The 24908-nt window shown below is 38.8% G+C and overlaps 1 long non-coding RNA gene across 1 annotated transcript; it reads right to left on the bottom strand.

The window, feature by feature from the left end:
* Nucleotides 1–588: 588 nt before the first annotated feature.
* On the bottom strand, nucleotides 589–10162 carry LOC134484491 (uncharacterized). The gene is made up of 2 exons (XR_010061959.1): nucleotides 10054–10162; nucleotides 589–735 (listed from the first exon to the last, which is right to left on the bottom strand). It is a non-coding gene; the product is annotated as an uncharacterized LOC134484491 (long non-coding RNA).
* Between the last annotated feature and the right edge of the window lie 14746 nt (nucleotides 10163–24908).

Below are 24908 nucleotides of genomic sequence, written 5' to 3'. Positions count from 1 at the left end.
AGTGCTAAAGTCTGATGCTGTTTGCCTGCAACCTTTGGGTAGGGAAGCTTAACAGATCACACAGGATTGACTATCCATTCTTCATGTGCTGATATGTCTCTACCTCTAAGCCCATATTTAACAATCCAGTGGATCTAAATCTCCTGTGAATCAGTTACTGTTTTTCTAACATGCTAATCTGCTGAGGTGATTTTGCAGACGTCCACTTCCTAATGATTATTAAAACAATGAATGTTGTGAAGTTGTTTATGATCAACACACTGGCCTTTCCCTCCTCATACATGTACTTCTGCATTTACAGCTCTCAAACTTTCCCTAACACAACCCACAGAAGTCCACACTTGTATGAGGATGCTGTCTGAAAACAGATGAAGAGCTTTAGCAGAGATTTTCCTCACTGTAGCAATATTAACAGAGACAGCAGACCATATGAAGAATTCAGCTCTGTTCACGAACTGGTTAATTGCCAAGAAAATCCCAAACAGTTGTGAGTACATTCTAGTCAGAGTCCCAAAAAACTCAAATATGAAATGCAAAATTACAGAGCTCTCTTTCAAAGACTTTCTATGAAAGAAGTTGCATGCAGAACACTGTCCAAAAATATTTGTTCCATTCAAACTTTTACATTTAGATTTGACGTCTTCCAATGATCTGAATTAACCATGGAACTGCACGTCTCTTCTCTGGTCTCCAGTGAGAAGGATTCATTGTGAAAAAAGATGTATCTGCAGATGACTAAAAAAATAAAAATAAAGAATAGATCTTGATTAAAGTTCTGGGATAAAGATGCAACATCCTACCACATATATATATATATATATATATATATATATATATATATATATATATATGTGTGTGTGTGTGTGTGTGTGTGTGTGTGTGTGTGTGTGTGTGTGTGTGTGTTAAATGTCAGACTTGTATGTCTGTTATTTTAGGAAAGCTTGAAGATTATTTTTAATGTCGTTTTGAATCTGTTCACAAGGATTTTATTGAGAATATGTGTGTATCGGTGTAAATAAGTCTGTAAAACTCAGTCTTCCTCTCTTTGTATGGGTCATCTGTAATTCTTTCTCCCTCTCTCTGTACCTTTCTGTTTACCTCATTTTCCCCCTGACTCACTCTCTCTCTTTTTTTCTCTGTCAACTGTTGGATAATACCAGATTCAAAATAGAAATTTAATGTATTGAATCCTTTTGTCTACTTTATGGAATCGTCTAAGAAATTCAATGCTCTTTAAATGTATAATCAAATTTTTAAACTGAATACATGTGGTCCTATGATATTTTAGGAGGGAGATATTAAGGCCCGACTCTGTGTCATTGTTCAGTATGGCGCTGTTTAAATTATGCATATTGAGGTGATTTAATACTTGTATATGCAATACATCTAGTAAATCATTAATGGTTTAAAATTATTCAAGATTTGGGACTATAAATATAAAAAGTTTTTTCTCCACCTCTCCTCTCTTCTCTTTAAGTTTGTTAATTCTACCCTTTCTTTAACTAACTTGGCCAGAGGTAATGACAATCTTGTTAATACATTCCACCAATGAACTCTTCCTTTCATTCACTATATTGTTGTCCTCATTTTATTGATTTCAGCCATGATGAGTTGGATATAAATGCTATACCCCTTCCACAAGGCTCAAAGCCCACCCTGAAACAAGGTGTAAAGAGAGTTTAGCTGCCCAAAATGTGGGGGTGATCACAGTGAAATCGTGTCTTCAGGATACACAGAGTGCTGACCTCATGAAACATTGCAGCTGTGGTTCTCTGCACAGCTTCAAGACAATCAACAGTGCAGAATGCAGTGTAAATGCCTGAAAGCTGTTACTCGTAACTGACACACTGTGGACAGTTAGTGTCTTCTGTTGGAGGGTTGAACAATTTTTGTAAGGGATCATCATGGGGATATTAAACAGTATTTTAATGTAGAAGGAATACAAAGGTAGGATTCAAAGAAATATAGTGATGTGGGTAAAATAAATGGGAAAATTATCATCAAAGTACTTTGGTGGATATTCTCAAAAAATAAAAAAATTAAATATATTACTCAATATTATGTACATAGAGAATGTTTCATTATAGAGGGATGTTTCATAAAGTGACCTTAATGAATTCTGTTAGTTACAACAGATCTGCCAATTCTGTGAGTTTAGTGAGAGCACATTATATGATTTGACCTTAGTAAATTTAAAGTGCCTATTTTCAAAAATAGTAAGCGTTGTTTCCATGTACACGTTCAACAATGGGCTTCTATAAATCATAATGTAAAGACACTCTACATCCAGAAAAAAATAAGTAATTGTGTACATATCTAAACAAAATATTCACAATTGAATTGAATCCTTATACATTACAGAAATGCAAATCAAAATTATTCTGAATTTTTTTCATCCCTTTCAGAAACCTTAGTTTAATAACACATGAGCCAACTTATCTTTACTGTGTTATTGAGAGAGGAGAATATTGCTATTCTCCTATTGGAAATGCAAACTTCTACAGCAACTTTAGAATCAGTACGATGTTTCTTCATGAATGTAGAAATGGATACACCTAAAGATATAACTCGAGGATATATATCCAAATGATGATTTATTCTAGTATAGAGACCCTTGATAATTTGGAGCTATTCATGTTGTTCTTTAAGAAATGAATGAATAAGGAAAATACGGTGCATTGACCGACTAGAAAAGGAAAGCATGTAATTTACAGGACCGTGAATGGGTCTTGTGAAAGTCATCATAGATGACTTAACCCAGATGAAAAAGGGAAAATGGGATACTTATTCACTTTAATCTGTATGGTAATTCAGCAAACTGTGTATCTGTAGGATCAGTTTAGTGTCTGTTGTCCTCATTTTGGGAAGTACAAGTGCAATTATGAATTACTGAGTGACACTGTCAGGAACAGGAATGTCAAATGTGAAGAGACAGGGAAGAGGGCCACAATGGAGGAAATATAGAGATGTACAGCTAAAAGTGAGAGAAATTTGAGTCATAGAATGGAAACCTAATGGAGTAGAAACACTTTTTTTAAATTTTTTTTTCAAAGTTAATAACAATAGGTACAGGGACAGAAGATAAAATATTGATTGGGTTTATCTATGTAAATTTTCAATAATAAGTACATCTCAAAAATTATAGATTTCAGCTTTCAGTAAACCTGTAGTACAGATAATGACTATATAGTCATTAAGTGGTGAGATGTGAATGTCTTTGTTGGAAACATAAATGTATTATATTATTCGTTTGTTACAATAATCTATTCATTTGTTTACATTTCAAATGTCATTTCCCCAATTTGTCTTTCTTCCTTGTATCACCCAATCCATTCAGAACCTCTTTCACTCTAAGATGGTGCTCCCCCATCTATAGGCCCACTTCCACTTTAGTCCTTTACCATCCCTCTTCTCTGGGATATGACGTCTCCACAGGACCAATTGACTCCCTTCCTAGAGATGGAAGAAGAGGCAGTTGTCTTCTCCATATGCTCTATTATCTATGTAGCAGAAGCCATGGACTGGCCCAAGAATACACTAGTTTGTGGTAAATTTCCTGAGCCTCTGGAGGGTAAATGTAATTGATAGTGTTGTTCTTCTTATTAGGTTCCAATCCCCTTCAGATCCTCAGGCAATGCCCTAACCATACTTTTCTGGCTCTCAGTTTCTGTTAAGTGGTTATCTGTATGTGAATCTGTCACCACCAGGTGATGACAGAGTCCCTCAGAAGACAGATATATTAGGGTCTTATCTGCAAGCACAACTTGACATCAGGAAAAGTCTGAGGATTTGGAGTCTGTGGATGAAATTGTTCTTCTGGTCGGGTGGTCTCGGGATTGCCTTTCCTTCAGTCTCTGCTCCTTTTTTTGTCTTTGCATTTTTTTAGACTTTGGACATTTATAGGTTAAAGATTTTGAACTGTGTGGGCATCACCTGCTCTTCACGGGTGGGTATGTCTAGCTACAGGAGGCAGACTCTTGTGGTTCTATCTCTTTGGTGCTTAGTATTTCAATTACCACCATCCCACTAAATTTATGGGACCCTATTGCATCCCTGGCATCTGTGACTTTTCTTGGGATACCCAAGTTCAACACCCACCACTAATGCTTATTTTTATTTATCCCAATTTTCCTCTAGATTTCTCTCTTTTCTCTTTATATTGTTTCTACTCTCCTTATTTTGTCCATCCTTCTCTACTTCTAGCAAGGTCCCTCCATTCCTCTGTCTTCCATTATCCTTTTGTTCTCACTTATAAGTGGGTTGCAAGAATCCACAGTTTGGCCTTCTAACATGTTACCCTCCATGTGATAAATGATTTGGGTATTGGGTATACTGATCTTTGGGGCTATCATCCACTTCTCACTAAGTACATCCCATGTTATGTCCTTTTGATCTCTGTAATTCACTAATTTCCAGGTCCATCTCTTTGCCTACAGAGTTCTTGGTTTCCTCATTTTAAAAACCTGAGTAGTATTTCTTTGTTTAAATATAGCACAATTTCTGTATATATTCCTAAGTTGAGTTGATGTATGTCACGATTGTCGCCAGCATTTGACTAATGTAAGTAAGGCTGCCATGAACATGTTCAACCACATGTCACTGTTATATGTGGATCGTCTTTGATTATTTGCTTTGAAGTGAGTGGTAAAGCTGGGTCTTCAGGCAATGGTATTTGCAACATTCTCTGAACCTCCACTTTGATATCCAAAGTGGCTATAAAGATACCAATCCCACCAGCAGTGGAGGAGTGTTCCACTTCCTCTACATCCTAGCATACTCTGCTACTGCATTAGATTTTTGTGTTAGTCACACTGGTGTAATGTAGACTCAAAGTACATTTCAGTTTGCATTTTTCTGATAACTAAGGATGTTGATTATTTCTTGATGTGTCTCTCAGCAACTGAGATTCCTCAGTTGAGAATACTTGGTATAGCTTTCTAAACCAGTTTAAAAGTTGGGTTACTTGGTTGTGTGGGAATTTACCTTTCTGAATTATTTCTATATTTTTTATTATGGCACTCTACCAGATATAGGGTTGTTTAAAGTCTTTTCCAAATGTGTAGATTTCTGTTTTGTCCTATTGTCAGTTTACTTTGCTTTAAAGAAAATTTTGACATTGATGAGTTTTCATATATTGACTGGTGATCTTAGAGCCTGAACCTTTGGTATTTGGTTCTAAAAATTTTCTCCTGTTCAAATGTGTTTTAGGCACTTTCTGACACTTTCCCTTCTGTTGGTTTCAGTGTATATGGTTTTATATAGATTTCCTTAATGCACTTGGACTTGAACTTTTAAGAAAGAGTTAGAAATGGATGAATTGGCACTCAGCTATATCCAGACCAACCGTTAGGGTAGCATCATTTCTTAAAATACTTTCTGTTATGTACAACATACTTAGTCATCAGGTAAATGCAAATCAAAACAACCCTGGGATTCCACCTCACTTCTGTCAGAATTGCTAAGATCAAAAACTCAGATTATAGCAGATGCTGGGGAGGATGTGGAGAAAGAGGAACACTCCTCCATTGTTGTTGGGATGGCAAACTGGTACAAACTCTCTGAAAATCTGTCATGAATTTCCTCTAAAACTGGACATTGCACTGCCTGAGGACAAAGATGTACCTCCCCTGGGTATATACCCAAACGATGCTTCAACGTACAACAAACACACATGTTACACTATGTTCATATTAGCCTTATTCATAATATTCATAATATTCAGAAGCTGGAAAGAACCCAGATGCCCTTCACCAGAGGAATGGATACAGAAAATGACATATATTTACACAAAGTAATACTACTTAGCTATCATAAACAATGAGTACATGAAATTCATAGTCAAATGGATGGACCTAGAAAATATCATCCTGAATGATGTTTCCCAATCACAGAAATACACAAAAAGTATGCACTCATTGATAGGTCGATATTCGCCCAAATGCTCAAATTACCTAACATACAATGCACAGACCACATTAAACTCAAGAAGGAGGGCCAAAATAAAGATAATTCACTCCTTCCTTAAAATATCCATAATAGGTGTAGGGTGGCATTGCTTTTAGGAGACAGAAGGAATGGCCATTCAGAGTCTACAGCTCATGTGGCGCACACACACACACACACACACACACACACACACACCCACACACACACACACACACACACACACACATATATATATATATATATATATATATATATATATATATATATATATATATATATATATTCCAAAACTTGATAAGATTGATGATGCTAAGAAGTGCATGCTGGCAGGAACTGTATATAGATCCCTCCTGAGAGAGACAGCCAGAGCATGTGAAACAGAGAGACGAATGCCTGATCACTGAACTAAGCATAGGAACTCCTTTGGAGGAATTAAAGGAAGGACTGAAGAAGCTGAAGGAACTTGCAACCTCAAAAGAAAAACTGCCAGTCAACCAGATCCTCCAGGTACTAAACCACAACCCAAAGACTATACATGATCTGACCCTGGGTTCCAACTGCATATGTAGCAGTGAATAGCCTTGTTGGGGCTCAGTGTAAATGCCTCCATGCTTTGGATACCTATAGTGCACTTTGTGTCTGACACTGATATCTGGGAGAGAAGAGCTTCTAGTTGAGACTTCTTAATCTCAGTCTTTCCACTAGTATTACTCTGAATACCATTCCATGACAGTGACTCTTTAGATTTCTGAGTCAATAGGTTTGATTAGCTGGCAGGATTCTTTTCTTTCTTTCATATTTTTTTTTAATTTTTCATAAAATTTTATTGCTTTTTTAATTGGATATTTCTACATTTGCATTTCAGATGTTAATTCCTTTCCCAGTTTCTTTTCCATAATTTCCCTATCCGATTCTGCTCTCCTCCTTCTATAACCCACCTTACTGCCCCCTGACATTGCCTTGAACTTGGAGTCAAACCCAGTGAGTACCAAGGACTTCTCCTTCCATTGGTGACCAACAAGGGCGTCCTTTGCCACATACACAGTTGGAGCCATAGTTCTGTCCATGTACAGTCTTTGAATATTGGCTTAGGACCAGAAATCTCTGGTTCAGTTGCAATGTTTTTCTTAAGGGGTTGAAAGCACCTTCAGCTCTTCTAATCCTTTCTCAAACACAACCAACAAGATGTCCGTTTGCAGTTCACTGGCACCATAGACTCCTTAGCTTCATCACTCATATCTACATTTTTGCTGAGTATGTGTGTGTGTGTGTGTTTGTGTGTGTGTGTTTGTGTGTGTGTGTGTGTGTGTGTGTGTGTGTGTGTGTGTAGAGCTAAACAATGAATTCTCAAATGGAATATCAACTTCCTTACCCATCAGGTAAATGGAAATAAAAAATAAATCCTGAGATTTCATAGCACACCTATCAGAATGGCTAGGATATATTTGGTCCCTTGTACAGCTATGGTGTTTGGTGGATTTTTAACATGGATTCTTGGCAACTAGGTTAAGAATTTAGAATCCACAAATGATGAAGCCAAATAGACTCCATCGTATTCTTATGAACGTACTGAAGAAGAAGATTCTGTGGACCTCAAGCCAGTCCTGTCCCAGCCCATGTCATGAACCTTATGTTTGGATTGAGTAAAGAATCATGTTAAAACATCCAAAACCCTCAAGTTTGGCCCTGGAAACACAGGAAGGTAGATATTAGAGAACTGCTATCTAATGCGACTGCAGAGCCGACTTGTATAGTCTATGTTGTCCTTTGTTTTACTAATGTGTGGTAATTTTTTAGATAAAATAAGGATGTGGGAGTTTATAATTTAAGTAAATATAAAAATTTTACTCTGTTATATTCACGTTAGAACTGGGCCCCCTTTGTTTCAAAATCATAGAAAAAATGTAATAGGATAATAGAACATTTGAGTACACATTCAGCAATTTATATAAAGTCCACTATCACGGAATGTACAGAAAGAAAATGTAATAAAATAATCACTCAATTAAAGGTCTTTAGGGAAAGTACTGGCCTTTGGAAAAGAGAGATATCTGAGGAAATTGAACCATAGGCCAGAGGAATGGAACTGGGAATAAAAATATTATCCAGTAGAAACTCCTACACTCCATATTCCTAGATTTTTGGGACCCAAGCCAAACCTCTGACTTTCTTTATCCATTCAGAGCATATAGCCACTAATGAAGCAAAGAGAAGTCACTAGCTTTAGAGAGATGGAGTATGTAAGCAGTTCCACTGTGTCATACTTGAAAAGAGCACCCTCAAATCTGCACAATGTAAGGAAAGCTCTTTTACCGAGAGGCCATGGCAGGTCTTAGAGACATCATCATTAGTTCATTCATGAAAAATCTTTATTATCCTGGAGAGCCATAGCTTATTCTATAATGTTACAAGTGTTGCTCTGACTGCAACTGATCTTTAGATGTTCCTTAATTACCTCTAGGGTTTACTAAATGTCCTCTAATTTAGAATAAACAGTCATTTAGGAGTGAGAAAAAAGAAGATGAAGAGATATGAGAAGGGGATTAAGCTGGCTTTCTGTCTTGGTATAAAAAAAGGAAGACATATGTGGTCCTTGGAAAGCTCAATGAGGACAAGATAGGATTTGTGCGGGATCGCTAAAGAGATAGCCTTGATTTGAGCCTTCCACATATGGGAATCATGAGCTACAAGCCTCTCAGAAGCATCTGAACTTCCCTGTTCTTATGGTTCCTAAAATTCAGAGAGTTTATATCATTCATTTCTTTATTACAAAAGCCAAGTATTGTGAAGAGCACAGTTGTTTTCCTGAGCTCATGACCTTTACTCTTTTTGTCAAGAAGAAAGGTACTAATGAAGAAGGGAAGTGCAAATATTGTGTTGCTAGCTCAGAGTAAACACCATGCTTTGGACACCTATAGTGTAGTTTGTGTCTGACACTAATATTATGGAGACAGAAGTGCTTCTAGTTGAGACTTCATCATCTCAGTCTTTCCACTAGTATTACTCTGACTACCACTTCAGATTTACGAGTCATTATGTGTGATTTCTTGGCAGCTTTTCCTTTCTTTTTTTTTATTTTTTAGCAAATTTTATTGCTTTTTTTAACTGGATGTTTCTATATTTAAATTTCAAATATTATTTCCTTTCACAGTGTTCTGCCCATAAGATCCCTAAACATTCCCATTTCCTTCTTCTCTAACCAGACTTTCTCCCACATGACATTCCCTTGAACTGAAAGATGTACAGGGAGGACAAGGGCTTATCTTTCCAATGTTGCCCACAAATGCAATCCTTTGCCACATATGCATTTGGAGCCATAGCTCAGTCCCTGTACTTTCTTTATATATTGGTATAGTATGAGAAAGCTCTGGTTCATTGGCATTGTTCTTATGGGGTTGAAGGCACCTTCAGCTCTTCTAATCCTTTTTCAAAGTTTACCAAGAACAGGTCCATTTTCAGTTCACTAGTCTGCTACTAGCATTCACTTCTGTATTTGACATGCTGTATCTGTGTCTCTCAGGAAATATCTTTTTTCCGTTTCATGGCAGAATGCACTTCTTACCTTCATCAATCTTATATTGTTTGGTTGTCATTTGCTTTCCTGATGTCTGGTAATTTTTTGAAAAAATAAGGATTTGGGAGTTTATCATTTGAAGTAGCTACACATTATTTAGAGTTTTATACTCACTATATAGCTGGACCCACTTGTGACCAAAATCATTGAAGAAATTGGAATTGGGAAAAAAAATTTTGAGTACACATTGAGGAAAATTTACAAAGTTCCTTATCAAGGAATTTACAATAAGAAATTGAAATACAATATTCATTCTATTCAAGGTCTGTAGGGAAAATACTGACCTTTGAGAAACGGAGAAACCCTAGAAAATTGAACCGTATGTCACAAGAATGAACCTATGATATATAGAATAAAAATATTATCTAGAATAATCTCCTACACTCCATGTTCCTAAATCTTTTTTACCCATGCAATGCCCCTTAATAACTTTCTGCAATCCGAGCATGTAGCCACTAGTGAAACAGAGAGAAGTCTCTACCTTTAGAGAGGTGGAGTACATAAGGGTTTCCACTGTGTCACAGGAAACATACCTGGAAAGTGCCAGCTCAAATCTGGTCAATATAAGGAAAGGTCTTCAGCAGGTAGGAAATGGGATTTCTCACTGACATTATCATTAGGCCCTCCCTGAAAACACTCTTGTAACCTGGAGAGCATTAGCTTCTTTTATGACGTCACAAGTGTTGTCATGACTGCAACTGCCTCTCAGATATTACTTCAGTAACTCTAGGTTTTTCTAATTGGCCTCTAATTCAGAGCAAATTGTGGAGTGATAACAAAGAGGATGAAGAGATCAGAAATAGGGAGAAAGAAGCTGACCCTCTGTCTTGGTATAAAAAACAAGGAATAAATATATGGTCCTATGGAAAGCTCAGTGAGACATTTATAGGGTTTTAGTGGATTCGCTGAAGAGATACCCTTGATCTGAGCCTCCAACATAAAGGAATCAGGAGTTGGGGGACCCTCAGAAGCATCTGGACTTCCCTGTTCTTATGGTTCCTGGAAAGTTTATATCATTCATTTCTTACTTCCAAAAGCCAAGTGTTGTGAAGGGCACAGTTGTTTTCCTGAGAGTTCATGACCTTTACTCTTTTTGTCAAGAAGAAAAGGTCCTAAGGAAGAAGTGAAAAACAAATATTGGGTCCCTAGCTCTGAATAAACTCCCCCATGCTTTGGATACCTATAGTGCAGTTTGTGTCTGACATTGATATTTGGAAGAAAGAAGTGCTTCTAGTTGAGACTTCATCATCTCAGACTTCCCACTAGTATGACTCTGACTATCACTTCTGATTTCTGAGTCAATATGTGTGATTATTGGCAGCTTTCTTTTCTTTTATATCATTCATTTTTTTAAATGTTTTAGCGAAATTTATTGATTTTTTAATTGGAGGTCTCTATATTTACATTTAAAATATTATTTCCTTTCCCAGTTCCCTGCCCATAAGATCCCTAACCATTCTATTTCTTTCTTCTCTAACCAGCCTTTCTGCTGCATGACATTCCCTTAAACTGGGAGACAAACTAGGGAGGACAAGGACTTCTCTTTCCTATGTTGCTCAAAAACTCATCTTCTTCCACATATGCATTTGGAGCCATAGGTTCAATGTACTTTCTTTGTATTTTGATCGAGTATGAGAAAGTGGTGGTTCATTGGCATTGTTGTACCTATGGGGTTGAAAGCACCTTCAGCTCTTCTAATCCTATTTCAAAATTTACCAAGAACAGGTCTGTTTTCAGTTCACTAATTTGCTACTAGGATTCACTTCTGTACTTGATATGCTGTATCTGTGTCTCTCATGAAATATTCATATCCAGTTTCTGGTAGAATGCACTTCTTACCTTCAGCAATCTTATCTAGTACTGTTGGCTGATATATACATATATACTTTTGGTGGATCCTACACCTATGTAGTTAAGAGGAATGTTAACATGGATTCTGCCCCACTATTTCAAGAGTGTAGAATTCACAAATGACAATTTCTAAAAGACCCCCTCCTGTTTTTTATAAATCTATTGAACTAGGCCTTTAACTGGTCCTCAAGCAATTCTTCTTCCTGCACATCATCTGGTATCTTACTTTTGTCCTTTGCAACACTGGAAGCTAGATAGTGGAATATTGATATCAAATTGGACAAGAAACCTAACTCGATAGTACATGTTGTTCTTTACCTTACTGATGTCCTGTAGCTTTTCTATAAAATAAAGATTTCAGAGTTTACCATTTGAAGTAGGGACACAGTATTTACACTTTTATACTCACTCTTTAGCTGGGCCCCTTTTGTGACCAAAACCATTGCAGAAAATGGAATTGGAAAACAGAATTTTTGAGTATACATTGAGGAATATTTACAAAGTCACCTATCAACGAATTATCAATAAGAAATTGAAATACAATACTCATTCAACTAAATGTCTGTAGGGAAAATACTGGCCTTTGGGAAACAGAGAAAACCTAGAATACTGAACTGAGTCACAGGAATGAACCTGGGAATATAAGAATCTCTTACACACCATGTTCCTAAATCTTTTCTACCCACGCCAAGACCTTGACTAACTTTCCCCATTCAGAGCATCTAATCACTAGTGAAGCAGAGAGAAGTCTCTAGCTTTAGAGAGATGAAGTACGTAAATGTTTCAACTGTGCATCAGGAGATACTCCTGGAAAGGACACCCTCAAATCGGGTCAATGTAAGGAAACCTGTTCAGCAGGTAGGCCATGGCATTTCTCAGTGACATTATCATTAGGCCCTCCATGAAAAATCTGTTGTAACTGGAGAGCCCTAGCTTCATCTGTGATGTAACAAGTATTGCCCTGACAGGAACAGCCTCTGGGTTATTCCTTCAGTAACTCTCCAGTTTATTAATTGGCCACTTATTCAGAGTAAACACCCATTTGGGAGTGGGAACAAACAGGATGAAGAGATCAGAGATGGGGAGAAGGAATCTAGCCTTCTGTCTTAGTATTAAAAAAAAAGAAGAAATAAGTGGTACTTGGGAAAGCTCAGAGAGCCCTTTGTAGGGTTTGAGTGGTATCGCTGAAGAGATAGACTTGATCTGAGCCTTCCACATATGGGAATCAAGAGCTGGAAACTTCACAGAAGCACTGGTCTTCCCTGTTCTTATGGTTCGTAGATGTCAGAGGGTTTATATCATACATTTCTTTATTCCAAAACCAAGTGTTATGAAGGGCACTGTTGATTTCCTGAGAGCTCATGAATATACTATTTTTGTCATAAAGAAAAGGTCATAAGGAAGAAGGGAAAAACAAGTATTGTGTCCCTAACTCAAGTTAAACTCCTCAATGCTTTGGAAACCTATAGTGCACTTTGTGTCTGACACTGATATCTGTGAGAGAGAAGTGCTTCTCTTTGAGACCTCATCATCTCAGTCTTTATACAGTATTAACCTGACTACCACTTCAGATTTCTGAGTCAATATGTGAGATTATTTGACAGCTTTCTTCTCTTTTACATCATTCATGGTTTTTTTATATTTTTTAACAATTTTTTTTCTTTTTAAACTACATGTTTTTATATATACATTTAAAATATTATTTCCTTTCCCAGTTTCCTGCCCATAAGATCCCTACCTGTTCCATTTCCTTCTTCTCTAACCAGCTTTTCTGCCCCATGACATTCCCTTGAACTGGGAGACAAACTGTGGAGGACAAGGCCTCTCTTTCCAATGTTGCCCAAAAAGGCAATGCTGTGCCACATATGCATTTGGAGCCATAGGTCTGTCCACGTACTTTATTTGTATGTTGGTATAGTATGAGAAAGCTCTGGTTCATTGGCATTGTTGTTCATATGGGTTTGAAAGCAGTCTCAGCTCCTTTCTCCTTTTCCAAATTTTATGAACAAAAGGTCGGTTTTCAGTTCACTGGTTTACTACTAGCATTCACTTATGTATTTGACATGCTGTATCTGTGTCTCTCAGGAAATATTTAAATCAGGTGCAGGAAACTTCTGTCTTATTGAGGTCATGGCGTTGCCCACAAAAGTTGACACATAGAAGGGCTATTGGCCATGCCCTGTGGTAAAACTACACATCCATATCGTTGCTCAGGTTTCATGATTGCATGATGGAACAGTAAAAGCAAATATTTCACTCTCCCTAGGACAAAGAGGTATGGAGGAAAAGAAATCTTTCATATAAATCACTACAACAGGCCAACAGGGTGGTACAGAGGATAAAAGAGGAAGCCCGCATTGCACTGGGCCCATGATTTGCATCTGTTGACTAATAACTTGTAAATGATGCAACAGTCTCCATTTCCCTGACTTCTTTTTAATCACAAACATTGGGGTATTCCAAGGTGATACTGATTGTTCTATATGCTTCGTAGTCAGCTTTACCTGTGGCAAGCTTCTCAGAAGAAAGCAGCCACTGAGGAACCCACACTGGCTCCACTGTTTTCCAGGTAATGGGAACCCTTCCCAAGTGGCCCCAAGGAAAAACCCAGGTCCTGATTCCTTTCTCTCTTTTGGGCAGTTATATGGCTAGTCCTACCCTGCAGGTATTTCCCTATTCCTTACTGGGAAAATAGCCCGTATGTTTCATAATCTTTAGTGAAATTTGAGAATACTCAGTGGTCAATTTGAAACCCATATTTTTCAGCAAATCTCTCCCCCAATGGGAAATGGGCAAATGCAACACACAGGGTTGCGTAACTCCTGAATGCCCTTCCTGATCTCTCCAACTCAGTTTTCTTGCACTTATATCAGGATCTGTTGCATAAACGAGACCTTGTAAAGTTTGAGATGAGGACTGTACTGGTCATCCAGAGGGCCAATCTTTCTTAGCTGTTATACTTCTATCGGCCCCTGTATCCAATAGTCCTAGGATCCTTTTACCATCTAACCTTAGCTCCATTACTGGGCGTTGGTTTAAACCCAGGGCTAAAAATGTAAGGTTGGAGCCTGTGGAACTGAAACCATTCTCTCCTCTCCCTCTGGACTGGGCTACAAATCTTTCATGAAGGCTAGGAAAAAGTAATATTTGGGCTATTCTGTCCCCAGGGGAAATGGCAGTAATCCCTTTTGGTGATTCTACCATGATCTTGACTGCCCCGGTATAATCTGGGACAATAACTCCTGGATGGACGTGTAGTCCTTTTAAATTTGAAGATGTCTCCCTATAAGTAACCCTACAGTGCCATGTTCAAGGGGTCCTTTAAAATCATTTTCTATCAACTGGAACCCCATCTAAGGAGTTAGTACGGGTCTGGTGGTGCAGCAGATGTCCAGTCCTATGGAGCCCTTAGTGGCTCTCCTTGGCCTCTCAGATTTCGAAGGGACGGCCATCTCTTGTGACTCTATTCTATATCCTCATTCTCAACTGTCCCATATATTTGTGGGACCTGGGGTAATGGGCACCACTGTCCATTTTTTGGACATGCTCCACCAAAACCCAAGCTAAGAGGCTGCCCATTGATTTCTTTTACCGAGTGGCACACAAGAGCCCAATAGTTCCCATTTTTGCAATTGGGACACAGCCCTTGTTGCCTTGGGCATTGGCCACTTACTGTACTGAATAGACTTCTCCTTTCTGTACATTGCCTTTTTAGGTGCCCCTGTTGATCACACATAACATATGCTCCTGAGCTTCCTCCTTTTCTCTGCTTCATCTGCATAACAGCAGTCGCAAGTCCAGCATTAATCAAAGGTCCCCCTATTTCTCTACAGACGTTTATCAAAGCTCCAAGTCCCTTATTCTTGTAAGGAATGATAGCAGCTCGACATTCCTTTGTGCAAAGCTCATAGGCCAAGTGTTTAATTAAGGGCATAATCATATTGGGGTCGCCAAAGACTCTCCCTGCTGCTACCATTAATTAGGCTACAAAGTCAGATAATGGCTCCATATATCCTTGAAGGATCTTGATGAGGTTTCCATTCACTTCTCCCTTACTAGTTTCAACTTCATTAATCTGCTGGTAAACCTGTCCTGGATACACTGTCTGAGAATTGGCAAAGCATTTCTAACCCAGCAGCATATATCTATCCCAGGCAGCTTGGCCACCACCCACTTCCAAGTTAGCGGCAGCCTGTTCTTTGACAAACTCAATAAGAAAAGCTCTCCAGTCCAAATACTGTCCCAGACAAAGACAGGCCCAAGCAAGGTTAGTCTAATGACTAGGAGTCACGCAAAATCTGTGTAAGACCTCAACCTGAGCTATGGTAAATGAGGCCATAATGCCATATGTCCTGACTGATTCCATCAGGGTCTTGATCACCTTAAAGTCTAAAGGCTCATGATACCTTGGTTGACTAGCATCGGCATAAACAGGATAGGATAGATGCAGTTCTGTGTGGACTGGCTTCCAGACTTCTGGGCAGAATGACTACCCAAAACTCTACTTCCTCCTTCTACAACATTTTAGGGAGGAGAAGCGGAGGAGAACTGCCCAGGAAGTTACTCCGCCATTTTAGGCTTTTTTCTTTTCTTCTTCTCTCTATTCCTTAGAGACTGTTTCCACATTTGATCTGTCAACTCTTGTAACTCTTCTTCTGAATCTGTTTTGTCTGTTTCTTCCTCTGTATCTGTCTTTACTGAGTCTGTCTCCTTTGTGCTTCCCTGCTTTTCTGACCTCTTCATTTGAAGCATTTCTAGGGCACCTTGCCCCTTCTCTATAGTTGTCTGACAACCTTTTTGATATTCAAGGCAACTACTTGCTAAGCACCAAAGTGGATGGATCCCAGGTCTGAGAGTCCCCTGTTCCCAGGCAAAATCAAGGTCTTTCCCTACTTTTTCCCAACTTGCCACAGTAAGATTACCAGAGACTATGAACCAGGGGCAATGACTTCACATTCATTTAAAAATCTCCCTATGGCGCTCCTTTTTATTTTTAGTTTCTTATGCTCAAATAGCTCTTGAAGAGCCAGAAAAATTGCATGAGACTGTGAGGTCCCCATGACAAAAACTTTCTATGCTGGCTAAATTCTCCAAGCAACTTCCTAATTTCGGTTCGCTGCTACCGAGAACTTTCTTGTTAACTACCCTGAGAATTTATAGCCACTTATTTCCCACAGTCCTTATGGTCCCACATTACCTTGGGAACTTTCCAGCGCTGCCCTGACTGCAAGAAGTTCTGATTTCAGGAGGTCCCTGTAAGGACCACAACTTGCTGCGGCCAACCTCGACTAACAAGGAAGACACGAATAGTGAAGATCTTCTTCAAGCAGTTTTACTCAGGAGTAGAGGACCGCTATAATAATCGCCACCACTAGATGGCGCTGGCTTCCACTGAGACCCATGTGGAAGGCCAGGATAGCTTTCGCCATTACAAGATGGCACTGGCCTCCATTGCGCCAGCCGACTTCCTTTCAGGAAGTTAACTGTGTGCGCATGTGCAAGAGTGCCTTCGTGCCAGGTCTTTGCCCACTCTGGGGCATGCCTAGTGAGATCGTAGGTAAGCAACCAATCAGGTGTGGATGCGCCATGCTAGGGTGTATATAAGCTGTGCCATGCTGGTGCACGGCGCCTCTCCGTAAGATTCAAAAAATGTTTAGGTGTAGCAAGGATCCGTATGTCCCTGCGAGTTTTGTTGCTGGCAAGGGCACGTGGGATATTTGCTGCTGAAACCCGGGACAAACACCTCACCATCGCTGGCGCCGAGGAGAGCCTCCATTCACAGAAAGGGTCCAGAAGCTACAGGACGCGGATAGGACCTGAAAGACAATGTTTAGCCGTGATCTATTCCACCTCACTCCTTTGCTAGTTGCGGCAGAAGCCTCTATTATTATTTTGGCAGCTCTCGGGCTTTCTCTATTGGCCTTTGAGTTTCTAGTTACTGCCAGATGGCATAAGAGGTCGCGTGGGAGCCGCCCAGCTGTAACAGCAAAGTGGAGAGCGTTGGGTGAGGGGCAAGGCGGCATGACAGAAACCGGATGGGAAGAAAAATTAAAGAGCTCAAAGAAACACAACCAGACAGTCCCCTCTGCGGAGGTGAGAGAGTGGGGAAAATGCCCCAGGAGAGATAAAACAGAGAAGGGAGAAAAAGGTCTTGAAAAGGAGAAGTCTTTATCCGGTAAAGGATTTAAAGACTTCAGAGCTTGATAGCTCATAGACAGACGAGCTTAGCTCCTCTGAGGAAGAGGATTTAGAAGATGAGACACCTCGCTATGAAGAAGAGATTCACAGAGTCATACTGATCAGATTTGATAGAGTTAGACCACATGAAAATTTATTCAGAGAATCAAACAAAAGGACATCTCAATGCCCATACTCAGCTTGATGGAGTTAATGTAATTGGGTTGTGAGTAAAAATATTCAGGACTGTTTTTCACTTCCATACAATTGGCGAATGTCAGTCGTGCTGCACAGATAATATATCTCAGTTTCTTACAGGAATTGGGTTTAACACGTTGATGGACTAGTCCAGGAATTGAGACAATCCATCGACCATATCAACTACACTTGAATGGATAGTCAGCGTGAAAGTGGTGGGAAAGAGAAAATCCTACCTCTCTGCTGACACCATCTGTTTTTTTTTCCCTCTGTGTCTATTGTCTGCCATTGGTGCACCAAGCTATCCCCATGTCTGTCAGTTTACGTCTGTGGTTCTTGCTTCTCGTTGTTTAAATGTTTTATGTTTCATGTTCAAAAGAAAAAATGGTAAAAACTTTATCTGCTGGTCGTTCACACCTTGACTTGTTTTTAACTCTCTTCAAAAAGAGAACAAAAAATTAAAAGCAGTTTCAATTAGGTTTTAGAGCCTAGGTCTGTAGCTAGAAGCCTAAGTCCTCTGAAGCATGCTCCCCAGAAGGTGGCTAAATGTTTATACTAGCTGATCTTAAAGGTGTCAACAGCTCCTCAGCTTCTTTGGTACAAAACTGATGTCTGTTAATCTTTGAAAAATCTTTGACTGTGATCATTAGACGCAACACGTGACAAGGTGCTTTTCTAAAATAATAGCTAAAAAGGTGAATATGGTGTTTGTTCTAAATACTAAAGATATGTATAGCCACGTCAATTTGCTTCTGATTTGTTTTCAATGTATAAACATGGTCTACTTGCAATAGTTATGGACTATTGGCTTTTAAGTTATTGGATATGGTTAAAAAAGGTACAATATTGGTAACAAAAAGTTGACATTAAGCTGGTAATTTGTATGGAGTCATTCTTGACAACATGCGGCATGAGCCAACCTCGGGAAACATATCTAAAATGAGATATTTTTATTGGATTCTTATTCGAGAAACCAGTCTTCTAAAAAAATTTAGGACAATGTCTCCTTGTTGAGGTATTAGAGACTACACCATCGTGTGTTCATATTTAAGAATTGGCAGTCAAACTTTGTACTAGATTGTTAGAGGTCGAGTTTTGCTTTCCAAAGTTGTGGTTTGCCCTGAATCTCCCTGTATTTTGATGCTAATTCCCCTGTCCCAAGAACAGCTGCCTAGTCAGTACTCAGAACTCAGGTGACTTTCCAAAATTGTGGCTGTGCTCTGGTGATACAAATAGAACTTAAGGATTTGATTAAGCATTGCCAGTGTTACATTGACTAACTCAAACTTATTTATAATTGAGGAAAAATCAAACAGGTAGAGATTGTTACAGGATTTACAAAGGATTGAAGAGGTTTTAGAACTTGTGAGAGCATTACAGCTAGTTTCCTTATTCCAAATGCCATTTCAAGACAGATTTAGAGGATTGTTTTTATGCAATTTTTTACGTCCTGGCGATTGTGAGTCTTCATTTCGAGAGCTTGCTTATAATTTTAGAGAGCCCATAAAGTGATATCATTAGGAATAGCTAAGAGACTTATATTATAAAATTTTGTTGCTTCTTCAATGTAAGAAGTTAGAACTTTAAATCTTTCAGTGTATATGGAAATTTTTACTACAAACTTCTGCTTTCAAAATGAGCTTTAATATTTGGGGATTAGCTGTTGCACTACTCCAAAAAAGAATATTTGAAACTAATTTTAAGCTTCTAGGGATATGTTAATTGGCTAAGTACCTCACCTTGCCATAGGACTTAGGTCTTTGTTATCCACATTGGATATAAAGCTTAAGTTGTGTTAATACAGAATTGTAGGCTAGAGTCCTGGAAGTATTTCAAAAGGAAACCTGGAAAAACATATCTTATTCCAAACAACAGTTGATAGGTTATTACAAAATACTGATATTTGGCCTATTACATATACAAATTTTTCAGCCAAAATTGATAATTTTACTCTTTACATGCTTTTGTACTTACTGTAAATTTGTACATGCAACCCATAGAAAATGCACTTACTATATTTATAGGTGGTTCATCTTATGAAAAGGCTACATGCATGATTGGATCACTTGTTTATTCTTTTGAGAGTTTCTATTGCTTCAACACAGATTATTAAATTCCGTGGTTTAGCCACTGTTTTTAAAATCAAGCTTTCAATTCACATACTGATAGCCAATGTGCGGCTTGTGGTTTACAATTGATTTCAATTACTTAATGCTTTACTATAGACAAGTTTTCTACATAAAATCAGTGAGTGAAGATTTCAGTGTGAATGTCTGACAACTCACTGTCCTTTCAGTGCTCTGGCTCAGACAACTAAACAAAACCATAGACCCAGCTCTTTGAAAATGGTAATAGAGTTGATATGAAAAGAAAAAGCCTTCATTTGCTTACTTTAAATTCCCAGCCTTGCCCTGCCAGCTCAGGGATTTCTAGTATGACTAAATCTAGACAATATTTACAGGATTTGACATTTCTAAGTAATGCTTAGGTTTAGGTAAATAAAGTTTGTGAGGTGCTAGAGAAATGGCTTAGTGGTTAAGAGCACTAAGTACTGTTCCTTAATAGACCATTTAAAAACTCAAACTGTATTGCCTGGACCTTTTAGCAAGGGAGGGCAATGATACCAGACAGATTATAGGCCTTACAAAGGAACAATTAGTCAAAAAAATCTCATTCTTTATATATCCAAAACAATAATGCTAGAGACAATAATTTGGTATACAAGTCAATTTATAAATACAAGTGCTCAGTGTCCTCAATTTAATCCTCAAGGACATATTTTAATAAATAATATCTTTACTATATCTTAATAATTAAAGAGGAGGAGTTATCCCTGTATGCTAAATAATGCTCCTTTTATTTCAATTTTAAAATTTGGATGCCAAAGTTTATGGCACCCTACAACTAGGCATATTTCTTCCTAGGTGAAATAGAAAGATCCACGTATTGACATGATCCTATCCAGATATTTTATATGGGGAAGAGGGAATCTTTGTGTTTTTTCTACAGTATGCTACAAGAGTGTGCCAGCTGCCTGAGTGGATGGTGAGAATTGCTGATCCTGGGAGCATGAAGATTCAGCTCTCCTGGTTTGGGTCCCTGAAGTCATTCCTGTGCCCTTAAGAAGATGGAAGATTCCCCCCTCATCTTTTGTCATCACAGAGATTTTGCCGTTGCTACAGTCAGTGTTACCGCTGCGTGTGTCCCGTCCCACTATGGCCTGTTCTCTGACCCTCTGTGAACTGCTGCTTTCTGGAGAAGACTGGACTCCAGCCATTGCTGCCCCCCTCCTCCCCAGGTGGCAGACTGTGGCTTCACAGGATTGCCACCTGCGTAAAGCTGCTTTGGACTGGGGAACTCTGCCCTGGTTGTACAGATCTCAGAAATGGTTCCATTGCCTGCTGGTTGTTCCAAAAATCCTGAACTGACCTGGAAAAAACCTTGACATGTTCGCTGCTATTGTAGCAGCCATTTACTACTACAAACATTGTGTCTGCAGTGTCTGGAGTTATCTTCCCCCAATCTATTGTTAGACAAGCACAGTGGGTGAACTTTCTGGAGTTGTTGCTAACAATTGGGAATTCTAAATTTTATTATAGGAGCGGCTTGACTATGGCCCTTGGTGGTAACATCTGAGGAGGACCAAATGAGGTGCCCACTACTTATCGGGAGTGGCTCTGTTTGATGCAGCCCTATGCTGTGAATTAGTGTCCATGCTATGGTTGGTTTACAAAGTCAGATCTCAACAGAAAAGTGACAAGGCCGTTATCACTCAGGCACTTGTGGCCATTGAACAAGGGGCCTCCCTTAAAATTTGGTCATCTATCTTCAAAAATTAGTCGGTATCTGAATTCTCAGCTCTTGCACTCCATGGATCTGTGGATCCATTACACTGGGATGAGAGAGACTCAATGATTCTTTTATCAGCCCTTCCACATTGCTGAGGTTTCCTCATTACACGTGATAGGGTGATCATGATCTTTATAAATAAAATAATAAGGGGGAGATGTAGAGGGCCGCTTTAACATTTGCCACCACTAGAAGGCGCTGGTTTCCACTGCGCCTCTCATGGAAGGCCAGGATAGCTTTCGCCATTACAAGATGGCGCTGGCCTCCACCGCGCCAGCCGACTTCCTTTCAGGAAGTTAACTGTGTGCGCATGTGCAAGAGTCCTTCGTGCCAGGTCTTTGCTGACTACGGGCTGTGCCTAGTAAGATCATGGGTAAACAACCAATCAGGTGTGGATGCGCCATGCTAGGGTGTATATAAGCCGTGCCATGCCGGCACGTGGTGCCTCTCCTTAAGATTCAATAAACGTTTAGCTGTAGCAAGGATCCGTATGTCCCTGCATGTTTTCTTGCTGGCGAGGCTGAGCAGGACACTCAGGAAACTTGATACAATCTTCTGACCCCAGGGAACCCTCGAACCACACTTAAATAGCTAGCACTGGCCAATCCTATCAAGCCACATGCATCATGAAGATAGGCTATCACTATGCGGAAGCTAGGAGGCCAGGCAGGTGTAGCCAAATAAAGACTAATGTACTAAAAGGAGAGCTCACTGTTGGGAAGGTTGAAGGCAGAAACCAGCGCTATCTTTGAGGCCTGGCAAGTTGCAGCTGCCTACAGTCACGTTTCAGGGAATTTACAATAAGAAATGGAAAGACAATATTCATTCAATTAAAGGTCTGTAGGAAAAATACTTGACATTGTGAAACAGAGAAAACCTAGAAAATTGAACTGTATGTCACAGGAAAAAACCTATGACATACATAATAAAAATATTCTCTAGAAGAATCTCCTACACTCCATGTTCCTATAACTTTACTACCCATGCCAAACCCCTGAACAACTTTCACCATTCAGAGCATGAAACAAATAGTGAAGCAGAGAGAAGTCTCTTGCTTTAGAGAGATGGAGTACATAAAGGTTTCCACTGTGTCACAGGAGACATACTTAGAAAGTGTTTACTATTTGGCAACTAATTCAGAGAAATTGGGGAGTGATAACAAAGAGGATGAAGAGATTGGAAATGGGGAGGATGCTGGCCTTCTATCTTGGAATAAAAAACAAGAAATATGTGGACCTTTGAAAAGCTCAGTGATTCTTTGGTAGGAGTTGAGTGTTATCGCTGAAGAGTAACCTTGATATGATCCTTGTAAATAAGGGAATAAGGAACTGTGAGTCTCTCATAAGCATCTGGACTTACCTGTTCTTATCAAAAGGTTTATATCATTCATTTCTAAATTCCAAAAGCCAAATGTTGGGAAGGGCACAGTTTTTTTCCTGAGAGGTCATGACTTTTACTCTTTTTCTCAAGAAGAAAAGGTACTAAAGAAGAAAGAAAAACAAGTATTGTGTCCCTAACTCAAGGTAAACTCCTCCATGCTTTGGATAAATATAGTGCAGTTTGTCTGACACTGATATTTGCTAGAGTGAAGTGCTTCTAGTTGAGACTTCAATAACTCAGTCTTTCCACTAGTATTACTCTACCACTTCAGATTTCCGAATCAATATTTTTGATCACTTTGCAGGTTTCTTTTCTATTATATCATTCATTTTTTTATATTTAAGCAAAATTTATTGCTTTTTAACTAGATGTTTCTATGTAAACATTTAAAATATTATTTCCTTTCCCAGTTCCCTACAAGTTCCATTTCTTCTTCCCTAACAAGCCTTTCTGCTGCATGACATTCCTTTGAACTGGGAGACAAACTAGGGAGGACAAGGGCTTCTCTTTACTATGTTGACCAAAAAGGCCAACCTCTGAAACATATGGATTTGTAGTCATAGGTCAGTCCATGTACTTTCTCTGTATATTGGTCTAGTAATAAAAAGCTCTGGTTCACTAACATCATTGTTCTTATGGGGTTTAAAGCAACTTCAGCTCTTCTAATCCTTTTTCAAAATTTAACAAGAGGTCTGATTTCAGGTCACTGGTGTGCTACCAGCATTCACTTCTGTATTTAATGTGCTGTACCTGTGTCTCTCAGTAAATATCTATATCCAGTTCCTTGCAGAATGCACTTCCTACTTTCATTAATCTTATCTAGTTTATTTTTTTTCTTTTTTTTTTTTCTGATGTATACATATATACTTTTGGTGGCTTTTACACCTATGAAGTTAATGGAATGTTAACATGGATTCTGACCAACTATGTCAAGAATATAGAATTCAAAAATGACAATTTCAAAGAGACACCCACTGTTTTTATGAACCTATAGAAGTAGACTTTATATTTTCTCTTTTATTCGGAGTTGGGGACCGAACCCAGGGACTTGTTCTTGCTAGGCAAGCATTCTCCATTGAGCTAAATCCCCAAACCTGAAGTAGACGTTTAACTGGTCCTTAAGTCAATCTTTTCCCTGCACATCATCCAGTATCTTACGTTTACCTGAAGAAAGAATCATGGTAAATCATCCTAAACCCTGAAGTCTGGCCATGGGAACACTGGAAGCTAGATAGTGCAGTACTGATATCAAATGGGACAAGAAACAGAATTCAATAGTCCATGTTTTCCTTTGCTCTCCTGATGTCTGGTTTTTTTTTTTTTTGATAAAATAAGAATTTGCGAGATTACCATTTGAAGTAGGTACACAGAATTTACACTAATATACTTACTCTGTAGCTGGGCAACATTTGTGACCATATCATTCCAGAAAATGGTATTCGAAACAGAATTTTTGAGTACACTGAGAAATATTTATAAAGTCCCGTATCAAGGAATTATCAATAAGTAATTGAAATACAATACTCAGTCAATTATATGACTGTAGGGAAAATACTGGCCATTGGGAAACTGAGAAAACCTAGAAAATTGAACTGTATGTCACAGGAATGTACCTGGGAAGAAAAATATTATCTAGAAGAATCTCCTACACTCCATGTTCCTAAATCTTTTTCACCCATGCCAAGCCCCACAGCATGTAACCACTAGTGAATCAGAGAGAAGTCTCTAGGTTTAGAGAGAAGGAGCATGTAAAGGTTTCCACTGTGTCACAGGAGACATACCTGGAAAGTGCAAACTTGAATCTTTTCAATGTAAGGAAAGTGTTCAGCACATAGGCCATGACAGTTTTCAGTGACATCATCATTAGGCCCACCCTGAAAACTCTCATGTTACTTAGAGAACACTAGCTTCTTCTGTGATCTCACAAGTGTTG

Source organism: Rattus norvegicus, chromosome Y, assembly GCF_036323735.1.
Source record: "Rattus norvegicus strain BN/NHsdMcwi chromosome Y, GRCr8, whole genome shotgun sequence".
Taxonomy (NCBI): Eukaryota; Metazoa; Chordata; class Mammalia; order Rodentia; family Muridae; genus Rattus; species Rattus norvegicus.
Note: the sequence above shows the minus strand (reverse complement) of the source record. Positions and strands in the feature narration are given on the sequence as shown.